Source organism: Bombina bombina, chromosome 2 (assembly GCF_027579735.1).
Source record: "Bombina bombina isolate aBomBom1 chromosome 2, aBomBom1.pri, whole genome shotgun sequence".
NCBI classification, from domain to species: Eukaryota; Metazoa; Chordata; class Amphibia; order Anura; family Bombinatoridae; genus Bombina; species Bombina bombina.
In genome coordinates, this window is record NC_069500.1 from 1,302,441,007 (window position 1) to 1,302,461,332 (window position 20,326).

A 20,326-nucleotide genomic window follows, 5' to 3' on the forward strand; every position below is an offset into this window, starting at 1 on the left:
GGAAAGGGCTAATATGTGTGTGTATGCATATACATGTGTATATATGTGTTTATATGTGTATATTTGCATGTATATACACATATTTAGACACACATACACATATATATAATAAACTTAGAGATGGTGTACAACTATTATATATCTTTATGCACCTATTATGTAAAAAAACATGGTCCTTTTTATTTTAAATAAGGAAATAAATGTTAACATAACTTTTTGTATCCCCTCACAGTATTGGAAATAAGTATTAATTTGTGTGCAATTATTGCTGCTGATCCCTGTATGAGAGTCATTAGCTATGACTTGTGGAATGAAAGAAATGTTGGATTGATATGTGATAGTGAATGCAGAAACACAAGTTACTGAACTGAAACGACTTGCTTCTGAAAGATTAATTAAGATCTCTAACTGTTCTCCTTTTCGCAGTAATAATCATTTCCCATTGGCACACACGATCGTTTTGTATGACCTTTTTCCAGTTATAAAATTGTACAGTAATAGATAAAATGTAAATCACAGAGCTGTGAAACTTATTAAATTTTTTTAAATTAGGAATAACTTGTAGAAAGTGAAAGAAAGGTGTTTTAACTGTCTAGCTACCAAAAAAGGCTCAGATAGGACTAGATTATGAGTGGCGCTAACTGTTGCATGCAAATGAAAAGGGGTTTATTGTGGCTCTTTGCGAGCATCAGAAGTAGCGCGTGTATTACGAGTTGATAGTAAATGCTTTCGCTTGAGCACAATTGAATTTAAGGCACGTCAGGATAGAGTGACTTCAGACCTCTGGTTAACTGTTACACTCGACTAAAAAGTGGGAAAAACCATAAAAAATACATTCAAAGTACAATTACAATAATAATAACACTCGGCTAGATTACGAGTTTTGCGTTATGGCTCATAGCGCTGCTTTTTCACTACTGCTGCTATTATGAGTCTTGTAGGTATAGCTGTACTGCACACCTTTTTGGCCGTAACGCAACGTAACTACCGCAACTTTCAAAAAGTCCTTTTTCAATGGGACTCCGATAGCGCCGGTATTACGAGTTTTGCCTGGGAGGCCAAAAAGTGAGCTCTATAGCCTATACCGACAAGATTCGTACTGCCATCTAAAGTCAGTAGTTATGGGTTTTGCGCTACAAAGCTGTAGCATAAAACTCCTAACTTAAGGGTTACAAAGTACACTAACACCCATAAACTACCTATTAACCCCTAAACCAAGGCCCTCCTGCATCACAAACACTATAATAAAATTATTAACCCCTAATCTGCCGCTCCGGACATCTCTGCCACTATAATAAACATATTAACCCCTAAACCGCCGCACTCCTGCAACGCAAACACTAGTTAAATATTATTAACCCTTAATCTTCCGCCCCCAACGTCGCCACCGCAACTATACTAAAGTTATTAATCCCTAAACCTAACCCTAACCCTAAATCTAACCCTAACACCCCTAACTTTAATATAATTAAAATAAATCTAAATAAAAATTACTATCATTACCTAATTAATTACTATTTAAAACTAAATACTTACCTGTAAAATAAACCCTAACGCCTAGATTTAGAGTTCTGTGGCCAAAGGGGTGCGTTAGCTACACATGCTTTTTTCTGGCCGCACCATTTAAATACCGCTGGTATTTAGAGTTCACAGAATGGCTGCGTTAGGCTCCAAAAAAGGAGTGTATAGCATATTTACCGCAACTTCAACTCTCAATACCAGCGGTGCTTACGGACGCGGCCAGCTTCAAAAACGTGCTCGTGCACGATTCCCCCATAGAAAACAATGGGGCTGTTTGAGCTGAAAAAAAACCTAACACCTGTAAAAAAGCTGCGTTCAGCTCCTAACGTAGCCCCATTGTTTTCTATGGGGAAACACTTCCTACGTCTGCACCTAACACTCTAACATGTACCCCGAGTCTAAACACCCCTAACCTTACACTTATTAACCCCTAATCTGCCGCCCCCGCTATCGCTGACCCCTGCATATTATTTTTAACCCCTAATCTGCCGCTCCGTACACCCCCGCCACCTACATTATCCCTTTGTACCCCTAATCTGCTGCCCTAACATCGCCGACCCCTATATTATATTTATTAACCCCTAATCTGCCGCCCCCAACGTCGCCTCCACCTAACTACACTTATTAACCCCTAATCTGCCGACCGGACCTGAGCGATACTATAATAAATGTATTAACCCCTAATCCGCCTCACTCCAGCCTCAATAACCCTATAATAAATAGTATTAACCCCTAATCTGCCCTCCCTAACATTGCCGACACCTAACTTCAAGTATTAACCCCTAATCTGCCGACAGGAGCTCACCGCTACTCTAATAAATTTATTAACCCCTAAAGCTAAGTCTAACTTTAACCCTAACACCCCCCTAAATTAAATATAATTTAAATCTAACGAAATAAATTAACTCTTATTAAATAAATTATTCCTATTTAAAGCTAAATACTTACCTGTAAAATAAACCCTAATATAGCTACAATATAAATTATAATTATATTATAGCTATTTTAGGATTTATATTTATTTTACAGGTAACTTTGTATTTTATTTAACCAGGTACAATAGATATTAAATAGTTAAGAACTATTTAATAGCTAAAATAGTTAAAATAATTACAAAATTACCTGTAAAATAAATCCTAACCTAAGTTACAATTAAACCTAACACTACACTATCAATAAATTAATTAAATACAATACCTACAAATAACTACAATTAAATAAACTAACTAAAGTAAAAAAAATAAAAAAGAACTAAGTTACAAAAAATAAAAAAATATTTACAAACATTAGAAAAATATTACAACAATTTTAAACTAATTACACCTACTCTAAGCCCCCTAATGAAATTACAAAGCCCCCCAAAATAAAAAAAATGCCCTACCCTATTCTAAATTACAAAAGTTCAAAGCTCTTTTACCTTACCAGCCCTGAACAGGGCCCTTTGCGGTGCATGCCCCAAGAAATTCAGCTCTTTTGCCTGTAAAAAAACACATACAATACCCCCCCAACATTACAACCCACCACCCACATACCCCTAATCTAACCCAAACCCCCCTTAAATAAACCTAACACTAAGCCCCTGAAGATCTTCCTACCTTATCTTCACCTCACCGGGTATCACCGATCGGTCCTGGCTCCAAAATCTTCATCCAACCCAAGCGGGGGCTGGCGATCCATAATCCTGCGGCTGAAAAGGTCCAGAAGAGGCTCCAAAGTCTTCATCCTATCCGGGAAGAAGAGGCGATCCAGACCGGCAACCATCTTGATCCAAGCGGCATCTTCTATCTTTATCCGATGAGGAACGGCTCCATCGTGAAGACCTCCAGCGCGGATCAATCTTCTTCCGACGACGTCCAACTGAAGAATGACGGTTCCTTTAAGGGACGTCATCCAAGATGGCATCCGTCGAATTCCGATTGGCTGATAGGATTCTATCAGCCAATCGGAATTAAGGTAGGAAAATTCTGATTGGCTGATGGAATCAGGATAACGTAGGTAGCGGCGCTTTGCGGTCGGCAGATTAGGGATAATTATTGTAGGTAGCTGGCGGCGACGTTGTGGGGGGCAGGTTAGGGGTTAATAAATATAATATAGGGGTCGGCGGTGTTAGGGGCAGCAGATTAGGGGTACATAAGTATAACGTAGGTGGCGGTCGGCAGATTAGGGGTTAAAAAAATGTAATAGAGTGGCGGCGATGTGGGGGGACCTCGGTTTAGGGGTACATAGGTAGTTTATGGGTGTTAGTGTACTTTAGAGCACAGTAGTTAAGAGCTTTATAAACCGGCGTTAGCCCAGAAAGCTCTTAACTACTGACTTTTTTCTGCGGCTGGAGTTTTGTCAATTTTAACGCTCACTTCAGCCAAGACTCTACATACCGGCGTTAGAAAGATCCCATTGAAAAGATAGGATACGCAATTGACGTAAGGGGAGCTGCAGTATGGAAAAGTCGCGGCTGAAAAGTGAGCGTTAGACCCTTTAATGACTGACTCCAAATACCAGAGGGCGGTAAAAACCAGCGTTAGGAGCCTCTAACGCTGGTTTTGACGGCTACTGCCCAACTCTAAATCTAGGCCTAAGATAGCTACAATATAATTAATAGTTACATTGTAGCTATCTTAGTTTTTTTTTTATTTCACACCTAAGTTTGTATTTATTTTAACTAGGTAGATTAGTTATTAAATAGTTATTAACTACTTGTTAGCTACCTAGTTAAAATAAATAGAAGTTTACCTGTAAAATAAAACCTAACCTGAGTTGTTAAACCTAACATTACACTAAAATTAAATAAATTACATTAATTAAATACAATTAACTAAATTACAAAAAAAAAAAAAAATACTAAATTACACAAAATAAAAAAGAAATGATCAAATATTTAAACTAATTACACCTAATCTAATAGCCCTATCAAAATAAAAAAGACCCCCCAAAATTAAAAAAACCCTAGCCTAAACTAAACTGCCAATCGCCCTTAAAAGGGCCTTTTGCGGGGCATTGCCCCAAAGAAATTTGCTCTTTTACCTGTAAAAAAAAAATACAAACAACCCCCCAACAGTAAAACCCACCACCCACACAACCAACCCCCCCAAAAAAAACCTACCTAAAAAACCTAAGTTCCCCATTGCCCTAAAAAAATGGCATTTGGATGGGCATTACCCTTAAAAGGACATTTAGCTCTTTTTCGTTGCCCAAAGTCCCTAAGCTAAAAATAAAACCCACCCAATAAACCCTTAAAAAAAACCTAACACTAACCCCCGAAGATCCACTTACAGTTTTTGAAGACCAGACATCCATCCTCATCCAAGCCGGCAGAAGTCCTCTTCGAAGTGGCAAGAAGTCCTCAACGAAGCCGGGAGAAGTCTTCATCCAAGCGGCAATAAGTTGTCCTCAAGGCGGGCAGAAGTCTTCATCCAGACGGCATCTTCTATCTTCATTCTTCCGACACGGAGTGTATCCATCTTCAAGACATCTGGCGCGGAGCATCCTCTTCTTTCGACTCCTCTTGAAGAATGAAGGTTCCTTTAACTGACTTCATCCAAGATGGCGTCCCTTGAATTCCAATTGGTTGATAGAATTCTATCAGCCAATCGGAATTAAAGGGTAAAAAAATCCTATTGGCTGATGCAATCAACCAATAGGATTGAGTTTCAATCCTATTGGCTGATCCAATCAGCCAATAGAATGCAAGCTCAATCCTATTGGCTACAGAGCTCAGCCACAGTACATTAGCATGCTGAGCTATCATTCCAGCATTAGTTATATTGTAGCTAGATTAGGGTTTATTTCATAGGTAATTATTAAGTTTTAAATAGGAATTAGGTAATGATAGTAATTTTTATTTAGATTTATTTTAATTATATTTAAGTTAGGGGTGTTAGGGTTATACTTAGGTTTAGAGGTTAATAACTTTAGTATAGTGGCAGTGGCGACATTGGGGGCGGCAGATTAGGAGTTAATAAATGTATGTAGGTGGCAGCATTATTGGGGGTGGCAGATTAGGGGTTAATAAGTGTAATGTAGGTGGCTGCGATGTTGAGGGCGGCAGATTAGGGGTTAATAGGTGTAATGTAGGTGTCGGCAATGTCAGGGGCAGCAGATTAGGGGTGTTTAGACTCAGGGTTTATGTTAGGGTGTTAGGTTTAAACATAAATGTTCTTTTCCCATAGGAATCAATGGGGCTGCGTTACAGAGATTTATTATTAGGTTTTTTTTAGCCGGCTCTCCCCATTGATGTCTATTGGGAAATCGTGCACAAGCATGTAAAACCATCTCAAAGCAGCTCTGGTAATTGTGTGCGGTATGGAACTCAACGCAACCATATTGCCTGCTAAGGCAGGTTTTTGGAAAACCTGTAATAGCAGCGCTCTTAAAGGTGAGCAGTGGAAATAACTTGCAGGTTATTACCGAGCCGCTCATAATGCAAAACTCGTAATCTGGCCGACTGTCTGGTAAATATTTTTTTTAGCTATTGCATTAAAAAGTTTTAAGGGCTCAAAGGTCTCAGGTGTTAGAAAGAAAATGGACTGCAAAGGGCTTTAACTAAGTGATACATACATATGCATGTCTAAATGTGTGTATATGTATATACAGTATATATATATATATATATATATATATATATATATATTTATATTTATATTTATTTATATGTATGTTCATATGTATTTATATGTGCATATATGTATTTACTGACATATACACTGTGTGCAGAATTATTAGGCAAATGAGTATTTTGACCACATCATCCTCTTTATGCATGTTGTCTTACTCCAAGCTGTATAGGCTCGAAAGCCTACTACCAATTAAGCATATTAGGTGATGTGCATCTCTGTAATGAGAAGGGGTGTGGTCTAATGACATCAACACCCTATATCAGGTGTGCATAATTATTAGGCAACTTCCTTTCCTTTGGCAAAATGGGTCAAAAGAAGGACTTGACAGGCTCAGAAAAGTCAAAAATAGTGAGATATCTTGCAGAGGGATGCAGCACTCTTAAAATTGCAAAGCTTCTGAAGCGTGATCATCGAACAATCAAGCGTTTCATTCAAAATAGTCAACAGGGTCGCAAGAAGCGTGTGGAAAAACCAAGGCGCAAAATAACTGCCCATGAACTGAGAAAAGTCAAGCGTGCAGCTGCCAAGATGCCACTTGCCACCAGTTTGGCCATATTTCAGAGCTGCAACATCACTGGAGTGCCCAAAAGCACAAGGTGTGCAATACTCAGAGACATGGCCAAGGTAAGAAAGGCTGAAAGACGACCACCACTGAACAAGACACACAAGCTGAAACGTCAAGACTGGGCCAAGAAATATCTCAAGACTGATTTTTCTAAGGTTTTATGGACTGATGAAATGAGAGTGAGTCTTGATGGGCCAGATGTATGGGCCCGTGACTGGATTGGTAAAGGGCAGAGAGCTCCAGTCCGACTCAGACGCCAGCAAGGTGGAGGTGGAGTACTGGTTTGGGCTGGTATCATCAAAGATGAGCTTGTGGGGCCTTTTCGGGTTGAGGATGGAGTCAAGCTCAACTCCCAGTCCTACTGCCAGTTTCTGGAAGACACCTTCTTCAAGCAGTGGTACAGGAAGAAGTCTGCATCCTTCAAGAAAAACATGATTTTCATGCAGGACAATGCTCCATCACACGCGTCCAAGTACTCCACAGCGTGGCTGGCAAGAAAGGGTATAAAAGAAGAAAATCTAATGACATGGCCTCCTTGTTCATCTGATCTGAACCCCATTGAGAACCTGTGGTCCATCATCAAATGTGAGATTTACAAGGAGGGAAAACAGTACACCTCTCTGAACAGTGTCTTTGAGGCTGTGGTTGCTGCTGCACGCAATGTTGATGGTGAACAGATCAAAACACTGACAGAATCCATGGATGGCAGGCTTTTGAGTGTCCTTGCAAAGAAAGGTGGCTATATTGGTCACTGATTTGTTTTTGTTTTGTTTTTGAATGTCAGAAATGTATATTTGTGAATGTTGAGATGTTCTATTGGTTTCACTGGTAAAAATAAATAATTGAAATGGGTATATATTTGTTTTTTGTTAAGTTGCCTAATAATTATGCACAGTAATAGTCACCTGCACACACAGATATCCCCCTAAAATAGCTAAAACTAAAAACAAACTAAAAACTACTTCCAAAAATATTCAGCTTTGATATTTATGAGTTTTTTGGGTTCATTGAGAATATGGTTGTTGTTCAATAATAAAATTAATCCTCAAAAATACAACTTGCCTAATAATTCTGCACTCCCTGTATATGTATATATATATATATATATATATATATATATATATATATATATATATATATATATATATATATATATATATATATATATATATATACAGGAACAAACGTTTGCACTCACAGGTCTTTTTCAAAATTTTAATGTGGAACTTTTTCGGGGTTTAATACCCCTTCATCAGCATAAAATTGTGCACACAAACAATCCTTTTATAGTGTATACAAAAAGTGAAAAAAACACAAACCTCTTATCTCCCAAATTTTTGCGCCAAAAACAATATCGTCAGTGGAAAGCATAATGCGTTCCACAATCAGAGCCGAAACCGGAAGTTCAGAGACATCACTTCCGGTTTTCGCCGAAACTAAACAAAATCGATAATAGCCAAAGTGTATAACAAAACATTGCTATATACACATTACATAACTAGTGCAATAATAGTGTAGAACATACAAATATGATGCCCAAAATTATTAAATATAAGGCATCAGTGTAAAGTGACGAAACTCATGCTTAGTATGTGTTTATATTGTCATGGCAACTGCTGCCATTGATACAGTGGTCATTATAAACTTTAGTTAGTGAGCTAGACATAACACACTGATGTGACCTAATTAACATCAAAAGTGCTTCTTTAGAATACGTGAAGCCATTCAAAATTGTGATATCAAAATGAATTTAAAAGCGGGATAAGAAATAATTCATTATCCCTAGTAAAGAAATAGCAATAATTAAAAACATAATGGGGTTACAACTTAGTGCCATTATTGACAATCCAATGGATTTTAAGGGGTTAAACTACACATAATTGCAGGGATTAGATAACCAGAATTATAATCAAATAGCCAAACTTAAAATTAAGGCCAATCAATCTGGAAATATGTGTGAACCATATTGGAAATGGTTATTTGCGGAGATGGTCATAATCTGTGTCCTGACAATTAAACCATCATCAAGGTTATACCATGCATATTGATGTATACATTCCAAGAGTCAGGGTGAAAACACTGCATATAAACTTAGCAAGCTATGAACGTATGTACCACTGGGTAGACAGGAATATATACAAGTATATAATACACAAAATCCCAAGAAGTACTGGGTGTTTCAACCTCCATAGCCTCGAATTGCTATAGTGTTTGGTGCAGGTAAGAGTAACCAACACAGGTAGGCCAGGCTTCCACGATGTGCAATGGAACCAAAATCGGTCCCAATCCACAGTGCTGTGAGAACTATGTGGGCCACCCCCAATGAAGGAGAAGGCACAACACAGTGCAAACACAGAGCCACAATGCCCCCCTGACAGTACCCCAGGTATGTAGCACACTAGAACAAGATCACAGGAGATTCTTGAAATCTGGCATAGTATTCAAACCACCAGGTTGTATGGTCCCCAGGCGAAACATCCACTGGGCCTCACATTTGAGAAGCTGTTTGTTGCGATCTCCACCTCGTTCCAATGGGGGTACGTGATCAATCAAGATATAGCGGATTGAGGAAACTGAGTGTCCCTTGTTGGCACAATGACGCAACAGGCTGCTCCGAAACCCCTTCTTTGAGGGCAATCCTTATAGCGTGTCGATGGTTAGCCATCCTCTCATGTAGCGTGCCAGATGTCTTGCCTACATAGAACTTTGAGCAAGGACAAAATAAGAGGTATACTACGTGCGTAGTGGTGCACGTTATCGAGTGTCTGATTGTGAAAGACCGGTTCGTATGTGGATGGTGAAAAACCTTTGTGCCGATTAGGCCATTGCAAGTGGTGCAACCTAAGCACCGGTATGAACCCTTGATGTTTCTTCTAATGGCAGTATTGTAGCAAGCGTTAGGGTCTGTTCTCATTAATAGATCTTTGAGATTGGTACCCCTCTTGACCTCTTGGGTCTTAAATTATTGGTGAAAGTCAGCTTTGGGTCTGAGGACATGATGGGCCAATGTCGGCATAGAATTTGACCAGTGCTCTTGGTGGACGGAGTGAAGGTGGTAGACATGATTAGTTTATCTGTAGTGTCCCGTTTAGGCCTAGGTTGTATCAACTCAGCTTGTGTTAGTGTGGATACAGATTCCATCAATTCTTGGATCACGGATGTCTTATAACTTCTTGAGCGGAATCTCTCACCCACACCAACCAGATGGGAGACCCCAGTCATTAGATCAGAGTTATTTTTCATGGTTCTAATAAATTGTGATTTCACAATGCCCTTCAGTAGTGCTGGGGGATGGCAGCTGTCAGCCCTAAGTATGGAATTACGGTCTGCAGGCTTGTGGTATAATGTCGTGCCAAGTTTGTCTGAGTTCTTAAAGACTGTCAGATCCAGGAAGTTAATGGATTGTTCATCCACAGTCATTTTAAATTTAATGTTATTGGTACAACTATTGTAAGTATTGTACCAGGCCTGGAGTCCCTCCATGCCCCCACGCCACACCAGAAAGATCTCATCTATGTATCTGTAATAACAGATAACCGATATATATATATATATACACACACATAAATACATATGTATACATATAATGACATATATTTAAGTGCATTGGGACCCCTTGAGGTCAAGTAGCTGAAAACATGAGAATTCATATTTATGCAATATTCATATTTCATAACATTTTTAATTGTGTATGTACTGGAAATAGTTCACATTTCATTGTTCTTCACATGGGGGAATATGTTCTAAGTATTTATATATATATATATATATATATATATATATATATATATATATATATATATATATATATATATATATAAAATTAAAGCAAAAAACTGTTATGGTCGTAATTAGTAATGTCGCGAACCAAAAAATTTGGGTTTGCGAACTGCGAACGCGAACTCCCGCAAAAGTTTGCGAACCGGCAAACCGGACGAACCCCCATAGTCTTCAATGGGCAGGCGAATTTTAAAACCCACAGGGACTCTTTCTGGCCACAATAGTGATGGGATTGTTTCAAGGGTACTAATACCTGGACTGTGGCATGCCGGAGGGGGATCCATGGCAAAACCCCCACAGAAAATTACATAGTTGATGCAGAGTCTGGTTTTAATCCATAAAGGGCATAAATCACCTAACATTCCTAAATTGTTTGCTTCCCAGTGACAAACCAAACTCCTGCAGCGGATACAACATCATCATCATCACACCGTACGTCCATGTGTGTAATGCTGCCTGACTGAGACATATCCCTGTTATCTACATCCTCTGGCAATAATGGTTGTGCATCACTCATTTCTTCCAACTGATGTGTAAATAACTCCTCTGACAGATCAAGTGAAGCGGTTGTGGTGCTAGTGTTGGTGGTGGTGACAGGCGGGCGAGAGGTGCTGCCCGAAGATAAGCTGGAGGAGGATGGTGCGTCAAGGTTCGGAGCGGAAGCTATAGAAGATTGGGTGTCCTGTGTTAAAATGTCAACTATGTCCTCAGAACTTTTCGAGTTCATGGTATGTGGCCTCTGAACACTGGGCATTATTCTAGGGCCAAAGGGAATCACAGCACCACGACCACGATGGCACCTGCAGGGTGGCTTGCCTCTGCCTGTCATTTTTTTTAAATGTACACTTACACTACTATTAAACAAGATATTAGCGGTGGCACTGGGCAAGTGGGCACAGTATACGCTGTGAGCCTCGCACACACGCTGGCAGGCAGGCAACTGCAATTAGATTACACAAGCAGACTGATGTTTCACAGTCAAATTTTTTTTTTTTTTAAATTTACACTATTGTTACACTAGATATGAGTGGTGGCACTGGGCAAGTTGGCACAATATACGCTGTGAGCCTGGCACACACGCTGGCAGGCAGGCAACTGCAATTAGATTACACTAGCAGACTGATGTTTCACAGTCAAAAAAGTTTTTTTTTTTTTAAATTTACACTACTGTTACACCAGATATGAGTGGTGGCACTGGGCAAGTGGGCCTGGCACACACGATGGCAGGTAAGCAGGCAACTGCAATTAGATTACACTAGCAGACTGACGTTTCACAGTCAAAAAAGTTTTTTTTTTAAATTTACACTACTGTTACACCAGATATGAGTGATGGCACTGGGCAAGTGGGCCTGGCACACACGCTGGCAGGCAGGCAACTGCAATTAGATTACACTAGCAGACTGATATTTCACTGTCCAAAAAGTTTTTATTTTTTTAAATGTACACTTACACTACTATTAAACAAGATATGAGTGGTGGCACTGGGCAAGTGGGCACAGCATACGCTGTGAGCCTGACACAAAAAAGCAGACTGATGTTTCACAGTCCAAAAAGTTTTTATTTTTTTAAATGTACACTTACACTACTATTAAACAAGATATGAGTGGTGGCACTGGGCAAGTGGGCACAGTATATGCTGTGAGCCTGACACAAAAAAGCAGACTGATGTTTCACAGTCCACAAAGTTTTTATTTTTTTAAATGTACACTTACACTACTATTAAACAAGATATGAGTGGTGCCACAGGGGCAAGTGGGCACAGTATACGCTGTGAGCCTGACACAAAAAAGCAGACTGATGTTTCACAGTCCAAAAAGTTTTTATTTTTTAAATGTACACTTACACTACTATTAAACAAGATATGAGTGGTGGCACTGGGTAAGTGGGCACAGTATACGCTGTGAGCCTGACACAAAAAAGCAGACTGATGTTTCACAGTCCAAAAAGTTTTTATTTTTTTAAATGTACACTTACACTACTATTAAACAAGATATTAGTGGTGGCACTGGGCAAGTGGGTACAGTATACGCTGTGAGCCTCGCACACAAGCTGGCAGGCAGGCAACTGCAATTAGATTACACAAGAAGACTGATGTTTCACAGTCAAAAAAGTTTTTTTTTTTTTTAAATTTACACTATTGTTACACCAGATATGAGTGGTGGCACTGGGCAAGTGGGCCTGGCATACACGATGGCAGGTAGGCAGGCAACTACAATTAGATTACACTAGCAGACTGATGTTTCACAGTCAAAAAAGTTTTTTTTTTTAAATTTACACTACTGTTACACCAGATATGAGTGATGGCACTGGGCAAGTGGGCCTGGCACACACGCTGGCAGGCAGGCAACTTCAATTAGATTACAGTAGCAGACTGATGTTTCACTGTCCAAAAAGTTTTTATTTTTTTAAATGTACACATACACTACTATTAAACAAGATATGAGTGGTGGCACTGGGCAAGTGGGCACAGCATATGCTGTGAGCCTGACACAAAAAAGCAGACTGATGTTTCACAGTTCAAAAACTTTTTTTTTTTTTAATGTACACTTACACTACTATTAAACAAGATATGAGTGGTGGCACTGGGCAAGTGGGCACAGTATATGCTGTGAGCCTGACACAAAAAAGCAGACTGATGTTTCACAGTCCACAAAGTTTTTATTTTTTTAAATGTACACTTATACTACTATTAAACAAGATATGAGTGGTGGCACTGGGTAAGTGGGCACAGTATACGCTGTGAGCCTGACACAAAAAAGCAGACTGATGTTTCACAGTCCAAAATGTTTTTATTTTTTTAAATGTACACTTACACTACTATTAAACAAGATATGAGTGGTGGCACTGGGCAAGTGGGCACAGTATATGCTGTGAGCCTGACACAAAAAAGCAGACTGATGTTTCACAGTCCACAAAGTTTTTATTTTTTTAAATGTACACTTACACTACTATTAAACAAGATATGAGTGGTGCCACTGGGCAAGTGGGCACAGTATACGCTGTGAGCCTGACACAAAAAAGCAGACTGATGTTTCACAGTCCAAAAAGTTTTTATTTTTTTAAATGTACACTTACACTATTATTAAACAAGATATTAGTGGTGGCACTGGGCAAGTGGGCACAGTATACGCTGTGAGCCTCGCACACACTCTGGCAGGCAGGCAACTGCAATAAGATTACACAAGAAGACTGATGTTTCACAGTCAAAAAAGTTTTTTTTTTTATATTTACACTATTGTTACACCAGATATGAGTGGTGGCACTGGGCAAGTTGGCACAATATACGCTGTGAGCCTGGCACACACGCTGGCAGGCAGGCAACTGCAATTAGATTACACTAGCAGACTGATGTTTCACAGTCAAAAAAGTTTTTTTTTTTTTTAAATTTACACTACTGTTACACCAGATATGAGTGGTGGCACTGGGCAAGTGGGCCTGGCACACACGATGGCAGGTAGGCAGGCAACTCCAATTAGATTACACAAGCTGACTGATGTTTCACAGTCAAAACATATATTTTTTTAAATTTACACTACTGTTACACCAGATATGAGTGATGGCACTGGGCAAGTGGGCCTGGCACACACACTGGCAGACAGGCAACTGCAATTAGATTACACTAGCAGACTGATGTTTCACAGTCAAAAAAGTATTTTTTTTTTTAAATTTACACTACTGTTACACCAGATATGAGTGGTGGCACTGGGCAAGTGGGCCTGGCGCACACGCTGGCAGGCAGACAACTGCAATTAGATTATACTAGCAGACTGATGTTTCACAGTCAAAAAAGTTTTTTTTTTTAAATTTACACTACTGTTACACCAGATATGAGTGGTGGCACTGGGCAAGTGGGCCTGGCACATACGCTGGCAGGCAGGCAACTGCAATTAGATTACACTAGCAGACTGATGTTTCACAGTCAAAAAAGTTTTTTTTTTTTAAATTTACACTACTGTTACACCAGATATGAGTGGTGGCACTGGGCAAGTGGGCCTTGCACACACGCTGGCAGGCAGGCAACTGCAATTAGATTACACTAGCAGACTGATGTTTCACAGTCAAAAAAGTTTTTTTTTCTTTTAAATTTACACTACTGTTACACCAGATATGAGTGGTGGCACTGGGCAAGTGGGCCTGGCACACACGCTGGCAGGCAGGCAACTGCAATTAGATTACACTAGCAGACTGATGTTTCACAGTCAAAAAAGTTTTTTTTTTTTTATAATTTACACTACTGTTACACCAGATATGAGTGGTGGCACTGGGCAAGTGGCTTGGCAGGCAGGCAACTGCAATTAGATTACACAGGGAAAAAACCCCAAAAAAAACAGACTGATGTTCTAGCCCTAAAAAGGGCTTTTTGGGGTGCTGTCCTTACAGCAGAGATCAGATGAGTCCTTCAGGACTGTAGTGGACACTGAATACACTAGCCTAGCAATCAATTTCTCTATTAAATCAGCAGCAGCTACACTGTCCCTCCTCTCGCTAAGAATGCAGCTTCCAAATGAATCTAAAATGGATGCTGTCCAAGAGGTAGGAGGGTCTGGGAGGGAGTGTCTGCTGCTGATTGGCTGGAATGTGTCTTCTGACTGTGAGGTAGAGGGTCAAAGTATTACTCAATGATGACGAATAGGGGGCGGATCGAACATCGCATATGTTCGCCCGCTGCGGCGAACGCGAACATGCTATGTTCACCGGGAACTATTCACCAGTAATGCTTCAAGTGAGTTTATTAAGCCGTGCTCAATATATGGGTCCAATATAGATATTTGGCTAACAAATATATGGACAGTACCACTATATATATTCATATAGATATATAGGTATAGAAATATGAAGTTATGAATAAATAAAACATTTCCTTCAATGTGAAGAACATTGGAATGTGAAATATTAATATTTCATGTTGAGATACAGCACATGAGACAATCTGATTGTGTTTGCAAGTTTTCCCCCTCACTTTTCGCACTCTGTTGAAATCTATGGGGCAATACGTTAACATAGTTGCAATATTCTGACTTCAGCTTTTTTAGCACCCGACACTCATGCAAAAACTTTATACTTTCAACTTGTAACATGCCTCTGTCTGCTGAATTAACGAGTGAGTGCAAACTACTGCTCCACTTGTAATCTAGCCCATAGTTTTTTATGCTTTAGTATTTAATTTGTGGCAGTAATGTATAATGTGCTCTTTATAAATAAAAAAACGTAATTTATGCTTACTAGATAAATTCCTTTCCTTCCGGATAGGGAGAGTCCACGACTTCATTCCTTACTGTTGGGAAAAACAACACCTGGCCACCAGGAGGAGGCAAAGACACGCCAGCCAAAGGCCTAAATATCCCTCCCACTTCCTCCTTACCCCAATTATTCTGCAGAGGGAACAAGGCAAAGTAGGAGAAACATTAAGGTATAAATGGTGCCAGAAGAATAAAATAAATAATAGGGGAATGCCCATAGACAAGAAAAAACAGGCAGGGGCCGTGGACTCTCCCTATCTGGAAGGAAAGGAATTTATATCTGGTAAGCATAAATTATGTTTTCCTTCCTAAGATAGGGAGAGTACACGGCTTCATTCCTTACTGTTGGGAAAACTATAGCCAAGCTCCAGAGGACACTGAATGAATAACGGGAGGGAACAAAAAGGAAGAGGTGGTCCCTATTCTGAGGCACCACAGCCTGCAAAATCTTTCTCCCAAAAGCTGCTTCAGCCGATGCAAAAACATCAAACTCGTAAAACTTTGAAAAGGTATGTAAGGAGGACCAGGTAGCTGCCTTACAAATCTGATCCATAGAGGCCTCGTTCTTAAAAGCCCAAGAGGAAGCCACTGCTCTAGTGGAATGAGCCATTATCCTCTCAGGAGGACAATGTCCCACTGTCTCATCAGCTAAGCAGATGACACTCCTTAACCAAAAAGATAGGGAAGTCAAAGTAGCCTTCTGCCCCTTACGCTTCCTCGAATAGACAACAAAGAGGAAAATTGTCTAAACTTCTTACTAGACTGAAGATAGAACTTCAAGGTGCGAACCACATATAAATTGTGAAGTAAGCATTCCTTCAATGAAGAAGGATTAGGACACAAGGAAAGAACCACAATCTCCTGATTGATGTTGCGATCTGACACAACCATAGGACCAGCTTAATTTTTTTTTTAAATGGAAAACGTTGACCTGCCACTGGCTGCACTGATATAATGTGAGTGTGATATGATGCTTCACTAGCGTCTCTGACTACAGGGGTTAGTCTCTGTTTTACCCATTGGTGTTTAAATGTGTGTGTGTGTATGTATGTATGTGACTGTGTGTGTATTTATGCATTTATGTGTGTGTGTGTATGTTTTTGGAACCAGCAAATTACAGATCTTGTTACTACAGCATGGGGGGAGGGGGCAAACAGTGTCACTATACAGTACCACTATATACAGTATGGGGGGCTGGGCTATGTCACAGACTACTGTGGTCATTTTATAAAGTACTGGGGGAGGTAGGGTCAGGCCAGCCATCTCACCGGCAGATTACAGACTGTGTCACTGACTCACTATATACAGTACTGGTGGGTTAAACAGTGTCACTATATACAGTAATAGGGGGTCAGATCATCTCTCAGACTGTGGGCACAGGGTACCTCCTTTTGCAGACATGTAATCTGATTCACATTTTTTTTCTGTGTTAAATGTTAAAAAAAGGATATGTATCAAATTCACTTTGTTTTTTGTTTTTTGGGGGGGGGCCCTTCTTAGATTCTTACACCTGGGCCCTGTGGTTTCTAGTTACGCCTCTGCCTTCTTGAATTAAAGGAAGGATGGACCTTATCGTCTCCATCTTGAAGGAAGGGACACTGAGAAATTTGTTTAAGCACTTTAGGTCCAGAATTAGGCAGAAAGTTCCCTCCTTCTTTGGGACCATGAAAAGGTTTGAATAAAGCCCCAAACCTCTTTCTTTAATAGGCACCGGAACAACAACGCCTAAGGAGGATAGATCCCAAACACACAGTAGAAAGGCATCCCTCTTTTCTGGTCTGGTAGACAGATTCAAAAGAAGGAATCTGCCCCTTGGTGGATGAGATTTGAAGCCTATCTTGTAGCCCTGAGATACCACCTCCAGGACCCATAAATCCTGTACATCCTTGAACCAGGCATCTGAAAAAATAGTCTTCCCCCTACACGATCCGATCCCGGATCGGGGGCTGCCCCTTCATGCCGATTTGTTTTCGGCGGGCTTCTTATTCTGCTTGGATTTATTCCAGGACTGAGCCAGCTTCCAAGTACTCTTGGGTTGCTCAGGCTTGGATGAGGATTATTGTCAATGGGATTTGTCCGAATGAAAGGAATGTAAATTAGAAGATTGTCGTCCCTTAGACTTGCGGTAGGACGGCATGCTTGCCTCCTGTAACCGTAGAAATAATGGAGTCCAGGCCTGTACCAAATAAAATCTTTCCCTTGAAGGGAAGAGAAAGGAGTCTGGACTTAGAAGTCATATTCGCAGACCAAGACTTCAACCAGAGCGCCCGGCGGTTCAACCAGAGCGCCCGGCGGGCTAAGACCGCAAAGCCAGAGGCCTTTGCATTTAAGTGAATAATTTGTATGTTTGCATCATAGAAAAAAGAATTAGCAATTCTCAGAGCTTTAATTCTGTCTTGCTTATCATCGAGGGTAGACTCCACCTTAATGAGATCCAACAAAGAGTCGCACCAATAGGTAGCTGCTCCGGAAACCGCGGCAACTGCAGCCGCCGGTTGAAACAAAAATCCTGTATGTTGAAACATCTTTCTCAGAAAGGTTTCTATTTTCTTATCCATCGGCTCTCTGAATGAAGAACTATCCTCAAGTAGTACAGTAGTACGTTTAGCAAGCATACAGATAGCACCATCCACCCTAGGAATGGAGCCTCACAAATCCAGTTGAGAGTCCGGGACCGGGAACAACTTTTAAAACTAGAAGAGGGGAAAAAGGAAGAACCAATTCTTTCCCATTCGCTCTTAATAATGTTCACCATCTTAACCGGCACAGGAAAAGTCAAAGGAACTTTCCTGTCTTCGCAAGCTCTGTCTAATTTAGGTATCATAGGTTCTTTAGGCAGCACGGCCTCTGGAACCTCTAACCTAGACAGAACCTCCTTTAGTAAAAAACGCAAGTCCTCAATTTTAAATCTACATGATGGTTCCTCCCCCGCAAGAGACTTAGATGCTAAGGACTCCGACCCAGAAAGATTACCCTCTGAAGCTACAGAGGTTAACTCATCATTGGATAATTGGGAGATAATAGCTAAATCCAATAAATATTTAGATGACTCTGGGTCAGGAGAGCTATGTTTAACCTTTCTATTGCATTTGTTAGAGTGAGGTAATGCACTGAGGGCCACAGACACCGCCGTTTGTAACTGCGCGGCAAAGTCCGCAGGAAAAATGCCCCCTCCGGATGGAGGATTAGATGTGCTACGGGGAACTACATGTGGAGTGGATAATGTAGCAAGGGTAGTATTCTCACGGGACGATGAGTCCTAAGAGGTAGACGGCTCAGAGGGACTAAGAGCCTTAGCAGGCTTGTCTCGCTTCTTAGACTTTATAACGGTGTTAAGGTATGTGGAACTTAATTGAGTGGGCGGGAAAACCACGGCCTCCTCACAATATAAACAGGTATGATTTAGTACAGAAAGAGTACTTTCTAACATGTCAGAGTCCTCCATAGCTCAGGTTATACCCACAGAAGGACACAAATAAAGACATTTTTTTAAAAATGTATTTATTTTTTTATTATAGAAAACTGCACCTTTATACTCCCAATGGCTGGGGCACTCACCACCTCCTAGACCCAGACAGTTAACAGAGGAAAGGCTCTCCTCAGGTTCAAGTATCAGCCAGAATGGAGGAAATGAACATAGACCACACCCAGTCATATGGAGTGCAAGACAGTACCCCCTTGTTATTACAAGAACAGCAAATGATAGGAGCTGTGCAACACTTTCAAAAACGAAAGTGAAACTTAAAAGTGAAACCTGTTTGTTCCAGCCAAAAACAGTCTTATCAGCCCAGGAAAAAAATCACACAAAGCAGCATGTAAATAATTAATACATTGATTAATTAACCCCAACTGTTCAATAAACCCCCTTCAGAGGATATTAACCCTGGATCTTACCAAGGTATAAAGGAGCCACACTGTGACCCTGTTATAGTGTTTTATGTGTAACAATCGGCTCTCTAAACGAAGAACTATCTCCTTACCTCCAGGATCCATGCTGTGGAACAGAACACAGCCTCGTGTCAAGTGTGACAGTCTTATAGCAGCGCTCCTGACATGGACTTGAGTGAGAGAAAACTGATTGCTTAGGAGCTGTTAGCAGTAGTCTGGATGGTTTCGCAGAAAAACTTTCCCTGCATCTCCAGGCTCTAACTTTCATCAATACTCTCACTATGAGGTTGACATGACTACTTAAAATTCCAGTCCTATCTCAAAGGACAGATACCCTTTTTCAGGACTCTCCAAATCTTCTGACACTTCTCTGCCATTTTCTAATGTGACGAAAGGCAAAGAATGACTGGGGTAATGAGGAAGTGGGAGGGATATTTAAGCCTTTGGCTGGGGTGTCTTTGCCTCCTCCTGGTGGCCAGGTGTTGTATTTCCCAACAGTAAGGAATGACTCTCCCTATCTCCGGAAGGAAAATTAGATTAAAATAAATAACTACATAAATAGATCAATTATATAAAAATAAAATTTTTGTGAGCTCTTGAAAATGTTGTTGAAGATTTTTTGGCATGTTTTTTGTAACGCTTTACTATTAACTTTTCATGAAAAGATTTATCCCTCATAAAAAAAAAAAAAAACATATTTCATACGTTATGTGCTTACT

The 20,326-nt window shown here is 40.2% G+C and overlaps 1 protein-coding gene across 2 annotated transcripts in view; it reads left to right on the forward strand.

Moving 5' to 3' along the window:
- SLC2A9 (solute carrier family 2 member 9) overlaps window positions 1-20,326 on the forward strand; it is a 1,122,280-nt gene that overhangs the window by 732,414 nt on the left and 369,540 nt on the right. The window lies entirely within an intron of this gene.